General features: G+C 40.9%; 2 long non-coding RNA genes across 3 annotated transcripts; one reads left to right on the top strand and one right to left on the bottom strand.

Annotated features, from left to right (window-relative positions):
- Positions 1-195: 195 nt before the first annotated feature.
- On the bottom strand, positions 196-16,823 carry LOC134757277 (uncharacterized). 2 transcript variants are annotated; one of them, XR_010131061.1, is made up of 3 exons: positions 16,768-16,823; positions 15,936-16,031; positions 196-319 (listed from the first exon to the last, which is right to left on the bottom strand). It is a non-coding gene; the product is annotated as an uncharacterized lncRNA (long non-coding RNA). The 2 variants fall into 2 exon arrangements; XR_010131060.1 differs by lacking the exons at positions 15,936-16,031; positions 16,768-16,823 and adding an exon at positions 14,890-14,937.
- On the top strand, positions 8,318-10,990 carry LOC134757350 (uncharacterized). The gene is made up of 3 exons (XR_010131204.1): positions 8,318-9,654; positions 9,760-9,914; positions 10,229-10,990. It is a non-coding gene; the product is annotated as an uncharacterized lncRNA (long non-coding RNA).
- Positions 16,824-21,777: the final 4,954 nt, after the last annotated feature.

Here is a 21,777-nt window from a genome sequence, read left to right as displayed (position 1 = left end):
TCTTCAGAGCTCAAACCCTATCCTAAATACTGCTAAATTAATATTCTGTGAGGTTTTGAAAGTACTAGGGCCAGAGACAATATCGCTGTTTGGATGACTTTCCATCCAAGTTAACATTCGTCCCTCATCATCAAAGGTGATATGTGTGTACCTCTTCCTTGCAACGCACCAGGGCCTAACACATCATATACCCACTTTTGAAATTAGGAAACAGCCTCAGAAGTCCAAGAGCTTGACCAAAGTAACTCAGCTGTTAGGTAGCAGAACCAGGTCGGTATGATTCTTCTTCAATATCCTCCAAGTTATATGGGCAAGTGGCCTAAAATCAACAAAAGACAAGTAGAGGTTGATGTACATCAATGGAGAGAGGCTCAAAAGGAAGACTTTATACACAAGAATAGAACAGAAATGTTCTGGAAGTATGTCTGGGGATATGAAGTAGGAGGGGGCACACCAGGTTTCACCTTGGTCAAGTGAATCTATAATTTCAACCTGGGCCTCACCCCTGAGCTCCAGACTTAGCTATCTGTCTTTCTCACTCTAATATAAAATCCACAGAGCAGGACTTAATCTCTAGCTTGTTCACCACAAATTAATGCAGAGTCTGCTTTATAGTAAGTACTTAATAAATAAATAAACTATCAAAGAAGCTAAAGAAACATTCCACACTCTTGGGGGAAGGGATTACCATGAAACAGACCCTAGCAGTCACTTACAAATACAGTTGACCCTCATTATTTGTGGATCCCACATTTGCAAATTTGCTTACTTGCTAAAATGTCTCTGTAATCTCCAAGTTACTACTTGTGGAGCTTTCAAGATGATTCATGGATATACACATAGTAGCAAAAACTCTGTCACTCCTTGTGCATGTCCCAAGCTAAGGTCAGATAAGGTGACCCTCAGTCTTCTTGTTTCAGCTCTCATGCAAAGATGACCCGAGGACCGAGACAGTAGAGGGCAGTGCAGTTTGGTGCAAGAAGCTGTGGCTCTGGGGCCATTTGGACGGGGTCTGAATCTTAACTCTGGCGCCTGTTAGTGAAGCAGCCTCAGGCAACTCACTTAACACTTCTGTACTTCCCTTATTCTTTTGGAAAGAAAAAATTCAATCTACCAGGGTGAGTTGTTTTTAGGAATTAAGATTATAACCTATGTGAGATATGTATATATGTATATATTTACCCTGGAAACAAGGGCTCAGTATTTGATTAATTCAGTGTTCCAGGAAACTTTATAGAATATCATTACTGCAAATAATAAGAATTGACTGTAATTATTTATAAAGAAGGAACAGAGATGTAGACAAAACAATTATTTGGATGAGCTAGAACTTTTGAAGAAACAGAACATCACCAGACACACAAAGTGTGGAAAAGGCTTGCAAGGAGAGAGAACGGTGCCTACAGAGAGAGGTCCAGATGGTGGAGGAAAACAGGTAGGTTCAGGAAATGGCACTTAGGAAGTCTAGAACAGTAGAAGATGAGGCCAGAACACGGTACCACAGCGCTTCTCTACACCCTGTATACACCCTGTACTGCAGAACCTCACTCTCTGCATTGAATTCTTGGTTTCTAGTTCTCTCTTCCATTAAACTGTAAGTCCCTCAAGGTCAAGGTCTCTAAGAAGAAATCATAGCTACAGTCCTCTAAATTTGCAAAGAAGTTATTATTAAACTCAGATACACCCAAAAAGACTGTACAAAAATAACATCGGATTTCAACTGCAGTCATAGCAATTCAGAACTGGTATAGATTTGCAACTTGTCCAGGATTTTTCTCTGATGACTGCTGTAACTCTGTCTTAAACCCTTTTTATTGTTTTAGACACCCAGACATTTGTTAGAATGTCTGGGAAAAACATTCTAAAAGAGCAAGAAAGATCTTGGTCTTTTTAGTGTAAATGATTGATTGGTTGATTGACTGAGTTGGGGTCTCATTGTGTAGCCCAGGCTGGTCTGAAACTCCTAGGTTCAAGCAATCCTCCTGCCTCGGCCTCCCAAGTGGCTGGAATTACAGGTGCATGCCACTATGCTGGGCTCTAGTGTGATGTATTAACAAGGCTTAAACATACCATCCATTAGACAGGGCTGCCACCTCAGAGTAAAGATTTCTTTTCATTCACTCTAATAGACTTATTTCTCTATATGCAAGATAGAATTTTACCATAGTAAAACACAAGGAAGCATATTAATATACATATATTTTACAAACAGGATAAGGAAAGCAATATAATTTTCTCCACAAAAGCTTGCAAAACCCTGGCCAAAACACAGTAAACAGGATGCTGAACTCACAGCTTACATTTCTCCACTGAGACCTAGGAAAAACAATTCCAGTTTTTGTACAGTCAGAAAACTAAGCACTGTGAGAATTTACAAGATTTGGTAAACTTGTATATTCTCCCCACCCCCATACACAAGTAGCCAAAGGAGCCTATCAGTCTCACCCCAACACTTCAATCTCCTCCAACCTCCAAAACAAAACCCTCACTGTCCAATATCTGAATTTATATTTTCAAACATCTAAAATCTTAATCAAAACTAAGAGCAGTGCATTAGCTTTTCCCCCATAAAATTCTTGGTTTAATTTTACTTAGGCACAACATAGTTTGTACTATTATCTAAAAACATATGGATAGAACCAACATTACTAGAAACCAAACGAATATACTATGAGGGTGAAAAGGGAATAGGGAGTGTTGTTTTTAAACAGATTCAATGCTGTTATTCTCCACTCATAGGTTGGGTTTTATCAAATCATATCATGCTGTACAGCTAAGTATGTCCTATACTTTCTAACAAAGTAGGGTAATAAATTATTTATTGAGGACCTGTTGGGTACACAGAGGCATACTAGAAGCTGTAAAAGACTTGATTCTTGAGCTCAAGAAACTTTCAAGGTTGTAGACAGCCTGATAGAAGGTAGTCAAAAGCAAATACTTCAAGCACTATCCAACACAACTACTTTAGGTATTTACTTTACCCTTCTACAAGTCTCTGAATGTTTCCAGGCCCCCTTTACTATCTCCGATGGACTCTATGGCTCAACATTCTTTATAGCCACAGGCTTTCATGGACTTCATGTTATTACTGAATCAACGTTTCTCTCTATCTGCCTCCTTCACCAATTAAAATTCCACTTTACATCCAACCACCACTTTGGCTTTGAAGTCGCCGCCTGATATTGACACTTCATAGATGTAATATGACTATACTTATATGCCTCTATCTACTGATTAGGATCCTACTCTTTTAGTATAAATAATGCCATTGACTTCCAATCAATGACTTTTGATGATATCTGAAATATCAGATAATATCCGATAATACTCCCAAAACAAATAATGAGTGATGTTGTCTCAAATATATGTATAATCAAATGTGAAATGGAGGAGAAGATGGGGAGGACCTTAGACTCAGAGACTGTATTCAGGCCTTTGTAGTGGCATTTATTTGACATAATTATGCATTTAAAAAATAAGTTAAATTGTCATCAGATCAGTCTGAAATTTATAGAGGCTTTTGTTGGTGAGAAATATATTTTATATATAATCATTTACCCATGGGAATGCTTTTGATTAATGTTATCTGTTAAAGACTTCAGTTCACAATATTTCCACTGTTAATAGTATACATCTTTTTGGAGCTGATCTGGAGAAGTCAAGGACCACATGCTAATTGCTATTTGATGTTATTCTGGTAGGACAATTGATTGGCTTTGGTTGTGGGGAGTTGGAATTTGAAGGCAGGTCTGAGTCTAGAGATCTTGCCACTGACTTTTGGGAAGTCTGTTGATTGTGCCTTTGGAAGTGACTTTAAATGCCTTGTGGCAGGCCGGGCATGATGGCTCATGGCTGCAATCCCAGCACTTTGGGGGGCCGAGGTGGCTGGATCATTTGAGGTCATGAGTTTGAGGCCAGCCTACATGGTAAAACTTTGTCTCTACTAAAAATACAAAAAATTAGCCAGGCGTGGTGGCACATATCTTTAGCCCCAGCTACTCAGGAGGCTGAGGCAGGAGAATCACCTGAACCTGGGAGGTAGAGGTTGCAGTGAGCCAAGATTGTGCCACTGCATTCCAGCCTGGGTGAGAGGACAAGACTCCATCTCAAAAAAATAAATAAATAAAATTAAATAAATAAATAAATAAATGGAGTATATGTTATGACTGTTGTGTACATTTCCAACAGTATAATAGTAACACCACAGAACATCCTTGGGGCATTGTTTCTATAAGTTTGGGATCATTAATAGTTACTAGGTTAAAAATGTAATAAATATATGTAATAGAGGTAACAAATTAATAAATAAATTTGGGAAATGCTTGGTAAATTCAACAGGACTTCCCAGAACAATGAATTTTTATATGGCCAATGAGGAGAGAAGCCATTTCTCTTACTGTCTCCTGTCTCTGAAGAGGAGGAGGAAGTAAATTTGAAAAACAACAGGAATGAAGTCAGTGGCAAGACCAGCCGGTGTCACTGATGACCCGGCCTGAGGTTAAAAGATTAACACCTCCCCCCACAATCTAATCACGTGTGCTCTCAATCCATCACGACCCTTTCACGTGGAACCCCTTAGAGTTGTAAGCCCTTAAAAGGGCCAGGAACTCTGTCTTCGGGGAGCTCGGCTCTTAAGAGGTGAGTCTGCCGACGCTCCCGGCTGAATAAAAAAACCTCTTCCTTCTTTAATCCGGTGTCTGAGGAGTTTTGTCTGTGGCTCATCCTGCTACATTTTCTTGATTCCCTGAACAGGAAACAAGGTGATTAATGGACGGTCGAGGCAGCCCCTTAGGCCGCTTAGGCCTGCCCTGTGAAACATCCCTGCAGGGGACGACTCCAACCAGCTCCAGCGACGTGGATCCTGAGAGCGCTCCCAGGTAGGCAATTGCCCTGGTGGAACGCTTCATCAGAGCAGTGTGTGGCAGGCCCCCGCGGATGATCAACGCAGTGGCTGAACACCGGGAAGGAACTGGCACTTTAAGTCTGGACATCTGAAACTTGGTAAGACTGGTCTTTGGAACTTGCCCACTCCATTTGAATGGAAGCATGGCCTGATCACCCACAGTGTGCCTGTACCAGCATTTTGGTTCTTGTTTTTGACTTGACTTGAATTGCTTGATACTTTGGTTTTGGTTTCAACCTGGCTTGGATTTCTGGATACTCCAATTTTGGTTTTGATTCTGGTCTGGTGTAAAATGAAAAAGTGTGTGTGTGCCCTTTTTACCCATTCCTTGTTCTGTGGTGTGCGTGTGGTGTGAGCGTGGTGTTTTGTCTCGAGGAAACATGGGTCAGACACAAAGTAAGCCCATTCCGCTAGGAACTATGTTGAAAAATTTCAAGGAGGGGTATAGTGGAGACTATGGGGTTGCTATGACACCAGGGAAACTTAGAACTTTGTGTGAAATAGATTGGCGAACATTAGAAGTGGGCTGACCATCAAAAGGAAGGCTGAACAGCTCCCTTGTTTCTAAGGTGTGGTACAAGGTAACTGGTAAAGGATACCTAGACCAGTTCCCAGACATAGACACTTGGTTACAGCTGGTGCTAGACCACCCCCCACCACCACAGTGGCCAAGAGGGCAGGCAGCAGCAATACTAGTAGCAAAGGGACAGATAGCTAAGGAAGGATCCTGCTCCACCTGCCCAGGGAAATCAACTCCTGAAGTTCTGTTCAACCCAACATCAGAAGATCCATTGCAGGAGATGGCACCAGTGATCCCAGTGGTGCCCTCCCCTTACCAGGGAAAGAGGCTCCCCACTCTTGAGCCCACAGTGCTTGTGCCTCTACAAGATGAGCATATCCTAGGCCACCCAGAGTAGACAAGAGAGGAGGTGAAGACTCGGGAGAAATCCCTCCCTTGGCAGCTTGTTTATGACCCAAAACTGGGATACAAATGCCCCTGAGAGAGCAGTGGTATACTGGGATAGATGAGGATGGTCACATGGTGGAGAGGCATGTTTTTGTGTACCAGCCCTTCACCTCTGCCGACCTTCTCAACTGGAAAAATACCCCATCCTATACCGAAAAGCCAGAAGCTCTAATTGATTTGCTTCAAACTATTATCCAGACCCACAACCCCACCTGGGCTGATTGCCACCTGTTGCTCATGTCCCTCTTTCACAGAAATGAAAGGTGGAGAGTGCTCCAAGCAGCAACTAAGTGGCTAGAGGAATATGCACCAGCTGATTATTAAAACCCCCAAGAGTATGTAAGGACCCAGTTACCAGGAACTGACCCCTAGTGGGACCCAAATGGAAGAGGATATGCAAAGGCTAAACTGATACAGGGAAGCTCTCTTGGAAGGATTAAAGAGGGGAGCTCAGAAGGCCACAAACATTAACAAGGTCTCTGAGGTCACTCAGGGAAAAGAAGAAAGTCCAGCACAGTTCTACAAGAGACTGTGTGAGGTCTATTGTATGTATACTCCCTTTGATCCTGACAGCCCTGAAAATCAGTGCATGATTAACATGGCTTTAGTTAGTCAAACTGCTGAAGACATTAGAAGAAAACTGCAGAAACAGGCTGGGTTTGCAGGGATGAATACATCACAATTATTAGAAATAGCTAACCAGGTGTTTGTAAACAGGGACGCAGTAAGCCGTAAGGAAAACCACAAAGAGAATGAATGTCAGGCCCATTGAAATGCCGACCTGTTAGCTGCAGCAACCAGAGGGGTCCCCCAAAGAGGCAAGGGAAGGGGGTCCCTGGGAAAGAAACTCAGCTTGGCTGTCAGAGTTTGCAGCATAACCAGTGTGCTTATTGTAAAGAAATAGGACATTGGAAGAACAAGTGCCCTCAGCTAAAAAGAAAACAAGGTGACTCAGAGCAGGAGGCCCCAGACAAGGAGGAAGGGGCCCTGCTCAACCTGGCAGAGGGTTATTGGACTGAGGGAGACCAGGCTCAAGGGCCCCCAAAGAGCCTATTTTCAGAATGACAGTTGGGGGTAAAGACATTGATTTTCTTGTAGATACTGGTGCTGAACATTCAGTAGTAACCGCCCCGGTCGCCCCCTTATCCAAAAAGACTATTGACATAATTTGAGCCATGGGGGTTTCAGTAAAGCAAGCTTTCTGCTTGCCCTGGACTTGTACTGTAGGAGGACATAAAGTGATTCATCAGTTTTTGTACATGCCTGACTGTCCCTTTCCCTTGTTGGGAAGGGACTTGCTTAGTAAGCTGAGAGTCACTATCTCTTTTATAGAGCATGGCTCTTTGCTGCTAAAGTTACCCAGAACAGGAGTCATTATGACCCTTATGGTCCCCTGAGGAGGAATGGAGATTTTTCTTAACTGAGCCAGGCCAAGAGATAATACCAGCTCTGGCTAAGTGGTGGCCAAGAATATGGATGGAAGACAACCCTCCAGGGTTGGCAGTCAACCAAGCCCCTGTACTCATAGAAGTTAAGCCTGGGGCCCAGCTGGTTAGGCAAAAACAGTACCCGGTCCCCAGAGAAGTTCTTAAAGGTATCCAGGTCCATCTCAAGCACCTAAGAACTTTTGGAATTATAGTTTCTTGTCAGTCTCCATGGAACACTCCCCTCCTGCCTGTTCCCAAGCCAGGGACCAAGGACTACAGGCTGGTACAGGATTTGCACTTGGTTAATTAAGCTAGTGACTTTACATCCAACAGTACCTAACCCGTACACATTGTTGGGGTTGCTGCCAGCTAAGGACAGCTGGTTCACCTGCTTGGACCTGAAAGACACTTTCTTTAGTATCAGATTAGCCCCTGAGAGCCAGAAGCTGTTTGCCTTTCAGTGGGAAGATCCAGAGTCAGGTGTCACTACTCAGTATACTTGGACCCGGCTTCCACAAGGGTTCAAGAACTCCCCCACCATCTTCAGGGAGGCATTGGCTCGAGACCTCCAGAAGTTCCCCACCAGAGATCTAGGCTGCTTATTGCTCCAGTACATTGATGACACTTTGCTGGGACACCCCATGGCAGCCAGGTGCGCCAAGGGAATGGATGACCTACTCTGGCACCTGGAGGACTATGGGTATAAGGTGTCCAAGAAAAAAGCTCAGATCTGCCGACAGCGGGTACATTACTTGGAATTTACTATCCAACAGGGGGAGCGCAGCCTGGGATCAGAAAGAAAGCAGGTCATTTGCAACCTACCAGAGCCTAAGAGCAGAAGGCAGGTGAGAGAATTCTTAGGAGCTGTGGGGTTTTGTAGACTGTGGATCCCAAACTTTGCAGTATTAGCCAAGCCTTTGTATGAGGTCACAAAGTGGGTGGACTGGGAAACTTTTGAATGGGGATCCCAACAACAGCAAGCCTTTCATGAGTTAAAGGAAAAACTTATGTCAGCCCCAGCCCTGGGGCTACCTGATCTGACAAAGCCTTTTACATTATACGTGTCAGAGAGAGAGAAGATGGCAGTTGGAGTTTTAACCCAAACTGCGGGGCTCTGGCTGAGGCCGGCGGCCTACCTCTCTAAACAACTAGATGGGGTTTCTAAAGGATGGCCCCCATGTTTGAGGGCCGTGGCAGCAACTGCCCTGCTAGTACAAGAAGCAAATAAGCTGACTCTTGGGCAAAACCTGAGCATAAAGGCCCCCCATGCTGTGGTGACTTTAATGAATACTAAAGGACATCATTGGCTAGTGATGCTAGACTCACCAAGTACCAAAGTTTGATCTGTGAAAATCTCCATAAAACCATTGAAGTTTGCAACACCCTAAACCCCACCACCTTGCACCCAGTATCAGAGAGCCCTGTCGGGCATGATTGTGTAGAAGTGTTGGACTCAGTTTACTCTAGCAGACCTGACCTCTGGGACTAGCCTTGGGCATCAGTAGACTGTGAACTATACGTGGACAGGAGCAGCTTCATCAACCCACAAGGACAGAGACGTGTAGGGTATGCAGTGGTAACCCTGGACACTGTTGTTGAAGCCAGATCATTGCCCCAGGGCACTTCAGCCCAGAAAGCTGAACTCACTGCTTTAATTTGGGCCTTAGAACTCAGTGAAGGTAAGACTGTAAACATTTACACTGATTCTCAGTATGCCTTTTCAGCCCTTCAAGTGCATGGAGCATTATATAAAGAAAAGGGCCTATTGAACTCTGGGGGAAAAGACATTAAATATCAACAAGAAATCTTGCAATTATTAGAAGCAGTATGGAAACCCCACAAGGTGGCAGTTATGCATTGCAGAGGACACCAGAGAGCTTCCACCTTGGTAGGTTTGAGGAATTCCCGTGCTGACTCAGAGGCTCAAAAAGCAGCATCTGCCCCCCTCTGGGCATCAGTCACAGCCCCTCTGCTTACTCAAGCACCTGATCTTGTATCTACTTATTCTAAAGGAGAAAAGGACTTTCTCCGGGTAAAGGGAGGACAAGTGATGGAGGAAGGATGGATTCGGTTACCAGATGGGAGAGTAGCTGTGCCACAGCTGCTAGGAGCTGCAGTTGTACTGGCTGTGCATGAAACCACCCATCTAGGTCAGGAGTCACTTGAAAAGTTGTTAGGCTGGTATTTCTACATCTCGGATTTGTCAGCCCTTGCCAAAATGGTGACACAGCGGTGTGTTATCTGCCAACAGCATAATGCGAGGCAAGGTCCAGCTGTTCTGCCTGGCATATAAGGTTATGGAGCAGCCCCCTTTGAAGATCTCCAGGTAGACTTCACAGAGATGCCAAAGTGTGGAGGTAACAAGTATTTACTAGTTTTTGTGTGTGCCTACTCTAGGTGGGTGGAGGCTTATCCAACACAAACTGAGAAATCTCATGAAGTAACCCGTGTGCTTCTTTGAGATCTTATTCCTAGATTTGGACTGCCCTTATGGATTGGCTCAGATAACGGGCTGGCATTTGTGGCTGACTTGGTACAGAAGATGGCAAAGGTATTGGGGATCACATGGAAACTGCATACTGCCTACCAGCCTCAGAGTTCTGGAAAGGTGGAGCAGGTGAATCGGACTATCAAAAATAGTTTAGGGAAAGTATGTCAGGAAACAGGATTAAAATGGATACATGTTCTCCCTATGGTATTATTTAAAATGAGATGTACCCCTTCTAAAAGAACAGGATATTCCTCTTATGAAATATTATATCATAGGCCCCCTCCCATATTGTAGGGACTTCCAGGCACTCCCCAAGAGTTAGATGAAATTGAGTTACAGTGACAGCTACAGGCTTTAGGAAAAATTACAAACAATCTCAGACTGGGTAAATGAGAGATGCCCTGTTAGCTTATTCTCCCCAGTTCACCCTTTCTCCCCAGGTGATCGAGTGTAGATCAAGGACTAGAGCATAGCCTCTTTGTGCCCATGGTGGAAAGGACCCCAGATTGTCATCCTGACCACTCCTACCACTGTGAAGGTAGAGGGAATCCCAGTGTGGATCTGCCATAGCCATGTAAAGCCTGCAGCACCTGAAACCTGGGAGGCAAGACCAAGCTTGGATAACCCTTGCACAGTGACACTGAAGAAGATGACAAGCCCTGTTCCAGTCACACCCGGAAGCTGACTGGTACACGCATGGCCGAAGCATGAGGAAGCTCATTGTGGAACTCATTTTTCTTAAATTTTGGACTTGTACAGTAAGGACTTCAAGTGACCTTCCTCAGACTTGAGGTTTAAAAGGGACTTGTGTGTATAATGCCACCCCGTACAAGGTATGCAGCCTAGGAAGTGACCAGACTGATGTGTGCTATAACTCATTAGAACTACTTAATCCCTATTGGAAAACAGTATGTAACTCTAGGAGTCAGTGGAACTGGACTGGCAGGAAGACCTGAGTAGTATACATGAGTGAGAACTCCCACTAGTGAGGTTCTCAAAGGGGGGAATGAGGAGCGGAGCAATTTCTGTTACTGTCTCCTGTCTCTGAAGAGGAGGAGGAAGTAAAAGTTGAAAAACAACAGGAATGAAGTCAGTGGCAAGACCAGCTGGTGCCACTGATGACCCAGCCTGGGGTTAAAAGATTAACACCACCCCTCACTCTAACCACATGTGCTCTCAATCCATCAGGACCCTTTCATGTAGAACCCCTTAGAGTTGAAAGCCCTTAAAAGGGCCAGGAACTCTGTCTTCAGGGAACTCGGCTCTTAAGACACGAGTCTGCCGAGGATCCCAGCTGAATAAAAAACTTCTTCCTTCTTTAATCATGTATCTGAGGAGTTTTGTCTGTGGCTCGTCCTGCTACACCATGATTGTGTGTGTGTGTGTGTGTGTGTGTGTTTTTTTCCAAGGAGCATTCACAAGTCTTTGTAGTATACCAGTTTGGGAACTGTTGGTGTAGGAATCAGGGTACTTAGGATTTGGACTATTCCAGGTAGAGATTGTCACCATGTTCAAGGAATTGTTCTTAGTCTTCAGTCTTTGTATATGTCACAATTACCTATAGCAAATTAACAAACAAAAATATAAGAATTGGGCCTTGGCTCAGGCCTAACAAATCAGAATATCTGAAAAATATGGCTGTGGATAAGCTTCTAGGTGATTCTGTGTACTCCAGAGATGGAAAACCACTCAATTACAATAGGCCTTCTCACCCCTTGCTAAATGAATTGTTAATCCTAGTTGAGTATGCTTCTGTTTTGTTTTTCTTGGGCCTGGTCCAGAGACTAGATTGTTGATATAATTAAGTTCAATTTTATCATTCTTCCCACAGTATCTGTATCCTGATTTTCAGATTCCGTTTCATCAGTGGGACAAATTTATAGGTCAGTATAGGACAAGTTTTAAACATTAATGGAAAAGAGATTGTATTGTATTGATATTGTCCTTCTAACCTGGCAGCCTTGAATTTAATTTAGAAAATGCCTCTATTTCTAATTGTACCTTGGTTTTGATATATTTTACTATTAGGGATCACATACATAATTTTCCTCTTTTTCTTGACTTCCTTGTCAACTAATACATTTTTAAAGCTTCTGGTTAACTTCTAATTACAGGTAAGTGTTGTTTTCCATTTGTTTAACAAGCTCATTGAGGGTTTTTTTTTTTTTTTTTTTTTTTTGAGACAGAGTCTTGCTCTGTTGCCCAGGCTGGAGTGGGATGGTGTGATCTTGGCTCACTGTGACCTCTGCCTCCCTGATTCAAGCGATTTTTCATGCCTCAGCCTTCCCAGAAGCTGGGATTACAGGTGCCTGCCACCACCCCCAGCTAATTTTTTATATTTTTAGTAGAGATGAGGCTTCACCATGTTGCCTAGGCTGGTCTCAAACTCGAGACCTCAGGTGATCCACTCAACTCAGCCTCCCAAAGTGCTGGGATTACAGGCGTTAGCCACCACATCTGGCCACTTCTCCCATTTTTTACAGGGTAGTCTTTTTGAACTTCTAAGAGCTCTTTAAAATAGTAAAGTCCTGCCATAATGCTGTTAAAAACCTAAGATATAAAATGTATAGTAACATGCTTTTCTTAACATTAATGAAAGTGTTTTTTAATCAGTCTGTATTTTCACAAAAAGGACAAAAATAAAAGATTTAGAAACAAACCATACATAGAAAGTACATATACCCTGAAGGTCCCAAGGGATTGTGAAGGAGTCACTTCCAAACCCTACTGCCCACCACCCAAAACATGAGGAGAAAATAAGAATGTTGGCCTTTTCGATTCTCCACTATCAGTAGCAAGGTACTCAAAGCCCAGTTTAAAGAAATGTTTCTGCAGAGGCTTTACTGTACTGGGGATTTAGCCCTTTCTATTCTTCTAACTTACTGATTTCTACTTGTATATCTTTAATAATTTCCCCATTCTGCTTTCCATGAGGTTTTTTGATTGTCCTAAGAACGAGTTAGAAGCTAAATTCATTTTCATTCTTTTCTTAAGGACATAAGGATTTTAAGGCAATGAACGTTCCTCTGAGCTCTCCTCTAGTTTCTAATCAATAATGATTGCATTATTGCTATTCTCTACATATTTGGCAGTTTTAATTTCAAATCCTTCTTTGACCTATGGGCTGTTTGCATGAATTTTAAAATTCCACAAATCAACATTTGTTTTCTGATTTTGTTACTAACTTACAGATTTAACTAAGATCAGAGAATGCCATCTGTCCTTTTTCTACTTTTCAGTGTTTGGGGTGTTCTTCATTGAAAAAGATTAGCTTCTTGAATGTTCCAGATAGGAGGAGGGAGGGAGATGGAGAGAGAGAGGAATAGATAGAAGTTTCATATTTTAACTATGGTTCAATTCTAAGCATTCTAAAATTGTATTGAGTTTTTTAAACCATGAATTACAAGGGTGTTTAATTTCCAAATTCATGTAGCTTTTTAAATCTCTTCATTATTGCCTTCTAACCTTAATTGCTTCATATTTAAATTATAAATTATATGGTATGGATGGTACCAATTGTTTTTAAATCTTCTGACTTGCTTTATGAATTAATATATAATTAATGTTTCTCCCACAGTCCACATATGCTTGAGAAGAATATAGAATATCTAACTATTGGGTACAAAGGTCTATATTTGTCCATTACACCATGTCCATTCACTGGTTATTCAAATCTACATATGGGTGTTCTGTGTAACTTACTTATGGTAAGCAGGGTATGGTGAAATCTCCAAATATGATGGCAGACTTGTCAATTTCTCCCTGTGGTTTTATGAGTTTTTCTTCTGCATTTTGAGGCTATTTTGACAGGTACATAAAATATGAAAATTGCTACATCCTCCTAATTAACAGTCCTTTAGCATCAAGTTCTTACTCATGCTTTCTGTTCCAAAATCCTTTTTTGTTTGATACTGAAGCTCCATCACTTGTTTTTGGTTAATGTATACTGGCATATCTTTATCACTCTCTCTCCTTTATAAAAACTTTCAATCTTCTCATATCCTTATATTTTAAATATGATGGATTAAAACAGCTGGATATTGTTTTATCAGTTCCATCTCTCTAACGGGTAACTTTAGTCCATTTACATTTGTTGTGACTGATTCATGTGGACTTCCTTCTATCACCTTTAGAACTTCTATTTCTCTCACTTTCTAATATAATTTTAATATCTCCTCCTGGGATTCCACTAAGACATATTTTAGACCTCATTCTGATCTCCCTCCCCCTACAACCCCACCAACTTCTGCCCTATCATCTATCCTCATGTCTCTCTGTGTAACATACTGGCTCACTTTTGGGAGATAATTGTCTAACCAATTAATTCTTTCTTCTGATGTCTAATCCATCCACTGAGTTTCTTATTTCAACAATTACATTTTTATTTATTTCATTTTGTTCTGAGATGGAGTCTCACTCTGTCACCCAGGCTTGACTGCAGTGGCACGCACCTGCAGCCTTGGCCTTCTGGGCTCAAGTGATCCTCCCACCTCAGTCTCTTGAATAGCTAGGACTATAGACATGTGCCCCATACCCAGCTTTTTTTTTTCTTTTTGGTGGTGGTGGGGTATTTTTTATAAAAACGAGTTCTCACTATGTTGCTCAGGCTTGTCTGCAACTCCTGGGCTCATACCATCCTCCCACCTCAGCCTCCCAAAGAGTGCTGGGATTACAGATATGAGCCACCATACCCAGCTATATATTTTATTTCTGTAAGTTCTATTTCATCCATTTTCTCTTCAGGTCCTTCATCATTTCTGTTGGTCTTACTGGTTGCTCAATTTTATGAGTCCATCTTTCTTTTATATTAGGTTTGACATGTAACTATTTTCTCACAGTTCTAATATTTGAATTCTGTGTTCTGTATCTGATAATTCCAAAACCTACAGTCTTTAGGAAACATATTATTCATTGTTTCTAACAATTCTCAAATATGTTGGGTTGAGAATACTTGAATGCTATGATTTGACTGAATTCATATTTGCCTGCTTTTAATCTTTGGGAATCCTATAGGCTTAAGTTAGAGATGTTTTCCTACAAAAAGTATCTGTGTCTGCTTCTGATGACAGCTGTGGGTACAACTAACATGAGACCACTTTACCACCATGCATAATCCTGACATCCTCTTGGATTCTCTTGGAGCATCTCAACATTACACAAGGTTCTCAAATTTGGCTCCCCAACCTTGCTCATTTATATACAGAAGACTAGACTGCTTAGTATAGGTGGTGACTCACTTCCTGCTACCCCGGAAAAAAACAAAACAGATCTCTCATCTGAATGTGATCACAGACTAGGAAATTCTGAAGGTGAATAACTTGAGGCTGTGGGTAGCAGGCAAAGATAGGTGTCTTTCCTGACCATAGAAATAGGTCAGAAGCTGCCCTAAAGGCTGTGTGCTACAGCATTTCACTATTTAGCTCAACTATCATTCCCTCCATAAGAGTGTGAGTGGAAGCTTCTCAGAGCACCATGTTGCCTTTAAACAAAATCAAATTTTTGCTCAAAAGTCATAGTCACGGTAAAAAAAAAAACAACAAAAAAACCTCCATGGCTTGCTCTCAGCTCCTCTTTTTGGGCCTAGGGCAGCCAGACTGTCTGGTTCCAATCCTTGCTCTGCCACCTGTGACCTTGGACAAGTTACCTACCTTCAGTTGCCTCATCCATAAAATGCAGATATTTATAATACCCTCTTTTTAAGTTATTATGAGGATTGAAAGAGCTAATAAAAAGTAAAAAATAAAAAGACTTGGCAAGCATAGGCACAGAGGGGAAAAAAAGTAAAAATAAATAAAAAGACTGATGCTTAGCACATAAAAGTTCATCAGGAATTCTATAACGTGAACTCAATTTTGCAAAACTTCAAAGTACATATAACTTTTACTAGGGTATACATACCAATAATAAATTTACAACTGTAGACATGTTTCTCTACAGTAAATATAACAAAGACTAAACAATCAGATACTAAATCATTAAGTGATTATCAGTATCTTTAATTTTCATACACTTCTATATTTTCTATAGATCATCTTTAACAAAAAAATGAAAAATGAATTCTCTCAGAAATAATTAAGATAGGAAGAAGGCTCACACAGTGATATAAAATATATCTTATGGTTTATGTAAAATTCTTAATAAAAGTACCTTCTTTGCTCCAAGCTGCACTCTGGCTTTGCCTTTGACTCAGGTGGCTTTTATTTGCATGATGACTGATTCTATCGAGTAGGCACTGCTTCAGCCCTACAGGAAGAACAAAACATCTCTAGAACACAGCAGCGTTCCTGATTCCCACTTGAGAAGGCCTAACAAAATGGCATACAACTTAACAGCAGTAGACCAGTGTTAAAAAGTCTGGAGTCAAGGGGAAAAGGTAAAATTGGAACGTTTCCAGAATCTCACAAAAAACAACAAACCAATGTTCTAAGTGCCCAACATGAGCAAATTAGAACCTTAAATAAAGGTCACTCTTAATGCCTATCCCAGCATAGATTCAGCACCAAGTACAATGTCATTTTACTGGTTTACCTTTTTCTTTTTTTCTTTCTTTCTTTTTTTTTTTTTTGAGATGGAGTCTCACTCTGTCACCCAGGCTGGAGTGCAGTGGCACCATCTCGGCTCATTGCAAGCTCTGCCTCCCAGATTCACACCATTGTCCTGCCTCAGCCTCCCGAGTAGCTGGGACTACAGTAGCCCGCCACCATGCCCGGCTAATTTTTTTGTATTTTTTAGTAGAGACGGGGTTTCACCGTGTTAGCCAGGACAGTCTCAATCTCCTGACCTCGTGATCCACCTGCCTTAGCTTCCCAAACTGCTGGGATACCTTTTTCATTCTTGAAAGTAGGAGCTACAAAAAAAAAAAAAAAAAAAAAAAACAAAAACTAAAATGTCTTTAAGAGAGCCTTCTACTTACGATCGAACTTACATAATCAAAACACTCTATTCAGGGTGAAAATTGAGTATTATAAGAAAATATCACCTGTTTTGTGAGAGGTTCCATACATAATGCTCCTCCACCCAATACATACCTTAAAAACAAAAAAGGAAACATACAAACTTGTCTTGAGAATTATTCCTGCTTAAACAATTTCCATGTGGCATTATTAAGAAAGTATGCGGCCGGGCGCTGTGGCTCACGCCTGTAATCCCAGCACTTTGGGAGGCCGAGGCGGGCGGATCACGAGGTCAGGAGATCGAGACCATCCTGGCTAACACGGTGAAACCCCGTCTCTACTAAAAATACAAAAAATTAGCCGGGCGTGGTAGTGGGCGCCTGTAGTCCCAGCTACGCGGGAGGCTGAGGCAGGAGAATGGCGTGAACCCGGGAGGTGGAGCTTGCAGTGAGCCGAGATCGCGCCACTGCACTCCAGCCTGGGCGACAAAGCAAGACTCCGTCTCAAAAAAAAAAAAAAAAAAAAAAAAGAAAGTATGCACACAGTAAAGATAAGAAGAGAACACGTAAGCATGAACATACTTGTTAGGGATATAGGACTATGGGTAATTTAAAAATTCTAATGGTATTACTCTCATGTAATTGCTCTGAAATTTTAGTCAATTGCTTGAAATGGCTCTTAGAACAGAATACTTTGAAATTTTTATGATGTCGAAAACTATGAACTTGGCCCTAAATATTCCAAAGAATAGGGGCAGAATAACCCATTTCCTTAAATGGCATTTGAGTATTCCTTACAACGGAAACTTTCTCTCCCATCCTGTGATGGCCAAGAGTTTTTCCTCTGACAATGGCACTGACCCTACCCTATCCAAAATATGAACATCTGCATGGTTTCATGGTTCAAATTGTTTTCATCCATTCTGTTGTGAGAATCAAATGGTTCACACCATGCGGCTCCTCTCTGGGACTCCTCAAGTCCTTTCCAGGTCTGAGGACTGTTCTCTGAACCAAAGACAACTTCTGGGGATGTACCAAATCTCCCATTAGAAAATTATTTAGATCAAGGTGTTTTAACCTTTTAACTCTTTCTCAAACAAAATAATTTCATTTCTCCTTTAATGTTATTTTAAATTTCAAAATACACAGATAGCATGCCTAAAGTAAAATCAAGGGAATATTTTTAGAACAAAAACTGGTAATTTTGAAAGCACAAAAGCTAAGACCACTGATTAGATCTATGTGGACACCAAGTCCACCACAAACGGTTCTGTCCTCCGGGGCTCTGCCCACACCTTTCCCTTGTCTGAGATTCCTTCTGCTTTCTACTCTTCTAAATGCTGTATTTCCCCCCAGAAGACTTGCCAAGACCACTCTAGCCTGCGCATCTTCCATTCCAGCTAACCAAAGGCATCCTTGCATTGACTAAACCAAATTATTTTGCAGAGAAGGCATCTAAAAACTTCTACTGTAGACCATTCACCTTAATAATTGTAATCATGACATTGTTCAATAATAAAATGAGGGAAAGAAGTCCCCTTTAACTCCCTTGCCCTGGAGAATCCAAGCAAGTGTCTTTCCCACTTGCTTTACCCAAATCCTGGGACCTTTCAAAGTGAAAGTTTAATGGAAGGAAAAGAAAATCTAAAAGAAAAACTCTCCAAAAAATCAAACTCAGGTAAAGAATCATGGGATTAAAAATTTTTATTCTTTGTGTGTTTGATTTCTGAAACATAGAAATCTATCTCTCACTCCTTAAATCTGCCACTGGGCTAAGAGAGTATTGTATATAATGTGCACTCATTGATTTAGCAGAATTACGACATCCAGGCACTCATTCAGATTTTGGTTCCACAACTGCTCAAAGTCTAGTCATTAGTTAATGAGTTAACACCACATCTTCCATTCCAGCTAACCAAAAGCATCCTTGCATTCACTAAACCAAATTATTTTGCAGAGAAGGCATCTAAAAACTTCTACTTGTAGACCATTCACCTTAATAACACTTGATCTTCAAATTTTGGAAATGCTGATGGTAGACAGGAACTTGTTTTGGGAAAAGGAAGTATATGGCAGACATTGTCACCCATTATCCAACCATCACCACCTTTCCTTTAAAGTACCCCACTCTTCCTTTAAGGTTGCAGAGTCTCAGAAAGTGGGAAGAAAGGAAGTTTTTGCATTTTCAGTCAAAAGAAAGTACATTTGTACAACCACATAATACCTACGCAAATGTTTGTTGAAATCTAAACAGAAGACAGAAGTAGTTCTAGTACCTTCACTAGATAAGTAGGATAAGTAAACTTTTCCTTAATATACACTTCCAGCAGCACTGACACCTAAAAGTGGTCGACTCTACTACTGTATTAAATGACATTCATTTCGTCAATGTGTGTTCCAAATTCTTACAGCTCTTTGTCTCCAAAGGGTTCCTACTGAATATTGAGACAGTTCAAGAATACTAGGGAAAAAAAAATTCTAATAATTGAGGTAAGGGTCATCTAAGGATAATATGCCACATATACAGACACAGCAATATTTTCAACTGAAAAAAATTCAGTTGTCAAAGGTGTACAGAAACACTATCCTAAGCTTAGCCTCTTCAGGCATTTGCTTTATAATCACTTCAAAGAAAAGTCAATCACAAAATGCCACATTTTGTATGATTCTATTTATATGAAATGTCCAGGATAGGCAAATCTATAGGGACAGAAATTAGATCAGAGGTTGCCAGGATCAATGGTGTGGGAGACGGGTATAGGGAGTGACTGCTAATGGGTACGAGGTTTCTTTTTGGGGAGAAGAAAAGGTTCCGAAATTAGTCACTGGTAATGGCTGCATAACTCTGAATATACTAAAAAGCACTGAACTGTATACTTCAAAGGGTGAGGCTTATATAAAAACTGTATCACAATAGTTTCAAAAATGTTTGGGTATGTCAAGAGATAAAGAAATAGGATCATAGCTCAATGATATGGGATATAAAATAAATGGAACAAAACTGCTCAATAATCTATCTAGAATCACACAATGCTTAAGCTTTACCCTGACTAAAATTGCAAGCTTGGTGTTTTATTGGTATTTCAAATTTTTTTACTTCTTCCTAAGTCAGCCAATAATTCCTCCTCCTCACTTAAGGGTTGACTATGAAGACCAAGCCGTTTTGATTCTGCCTCCAATGAGCTTTCACATTTCATTCCTCCTTCCACTCCCATGACTGTCAAACCAATGTAGATTCTCCTCACTTCACTGTGAGACAACAGGGGTGCCCTCAACTACTGTCACACTCTTCTAGGCTCTGTGAGCACAATGTGTCTCATATTCTCTTCTGCTGTCACCAGATTTATTCTAAAATAGTTTCTTTACTGTTACTCCCCTGTTTCTCAACCAGTTAGATAGAAAGATGAATATCCAGGGGTAATAGTTTACTTACCGGAAAAAAAAAATCTGTCACCAATCCACAGAACTGTTTGAATACAAAATATTACATCAGCAATATTTCCTACAACTCTTCTACGTGACTCCTACCCTCCTTGTGTTATAGCTCAAACTGGTCTCGTATAATCTGAATCCCTCATTCTCTTTCCTAGATATCTGATTGTGTTTACTTTTCACCTATGTAAATAATTTTCCTGCATACCTCTACCAGCTGACCAAACCCCACTCACATTTCACTGCCCAGCTGAGATCCCACCTACTTCATGAAGAGGAACTCTTTGCAGCTTTAAACCTCAGAGAAATTAAGTCCATGCTTAGCTTTTCTTTTTCTTTTTAGTTCAGATGGAGTTTATCTTTGTCACCCAGGCTGGAGTGCAGTGGCACGATCTCAGCTCACTGCAACCTCTGCCTCCCGAGTTCAAGCAATATCTCCTGCCTCAGCCTCTTGAGTAGCTGGGATTACCGGTATGTGCCACATCTGACAAGTTTTTTGTATTTTTGGTAGAGATGGGGTTTTGCCATCTTGGCCAGACTGGTCTCAAACTCCTGACCTCAAGTGATCTGACTGCCTTGCCCTCCCAAAGTGGTGGGATTATAGGCGTGTGCCACCGTGCCTGGCCCATGGTTAGCATATGATAATCAATAGGGTACTTAGAGTTCTTAGTACTTTTAATCTCCTCTTATGTAGTTGGCATTTCGTATAATGAAAAACACTTTACTAGGAATCAGAAGATTTATTTGGGTACATCAAAAGCTGACTTATTATTCAAATTATTCATCCAAATAATGAGGACCATAACACACTGTGGCAAAAAAGAATCAATGAAGAAACTATGTAACAGATTTTAAAACTGAAAATGACATGATTCATAACTTCATGTATTTGTCTCAATTCTATTTGGTATACTAAGATGATAAACTTACATTCTTGGGATTCTTACAACAAAATGTTGAAAAGCTATACTGGTCCATTTTATAATCACATTTTAAAATGTTTTCATACATTTATCCTGAATTTGCAGATTTTTATCCAAATCTTTTCCTTGATCATTTTTTTTCTCAAATAAGATTCTGAAGAAAAAATGACCCATTTTCCTTTCCTATGCTCATGGGAATATTGAGTCAACATACACAATTATATAAACCAGCACATAAAACTAAAGCACAATACTTATGTCTTTTCTCCCCAGTCAGGAAAGGCTTCATTAAAAAGACATTTTAACATTCAACTATGAAAAACAAAAGAACTATGGCTTGGTGGCTAGTAAAAGGCTGCTGTAGTGAGCAAGAGACACAAAGGTTAAACATTTACTATTTTTCAGTCTTGTGTTTATTTTGTATATGTAAGTATTTGGCTGGGTTACCTAACACTGAACTTCCAAAACTGACCATGAGGTTTTATGCCAAGAGAAGTACTTTTTATAGCAATTTTACTGCCAAAACCAAAACAGCCTAGAGAAGCTTTAAAGGTAACAAAATAAAACAGTACACAATTCTAAACAACTCTGCTTCACACCCAACCTGGGACTTCCACTCACCGTGATAGTATATTTGTGATCAACTTTGTAACAAGCTGTCAAAGGGAGACCTCTAACATCTGCTCACGAAGGAATCACTTCAGCATGTCCTGCTCTGCAGCAGAAAACACATGGGAATCAC

The sequence above is a fragment of the Gorilla gorilla genome, chromosome 16 (genome assembly GCF_029281585.2).
Source record: "Gorilla gorilla gorilla isolate KB3781 chromosome 16, NHGRI_mGorGor1-v2.1_pri, whole genome shotgun sequence".
In the NCBI taxonomy this organism is placed as follows: domain Eukaryota; kingdom Metazoa; phylum Chordata; class Mammalia; order Primates; family Hominidae; genus Gorilla; species Gorilla gorilla.
The sequence above is the reverse complement of the archived record's forward strand: the minus strand, read 5'-3'. Positions and strand labels throughout refer to the sequence as shown.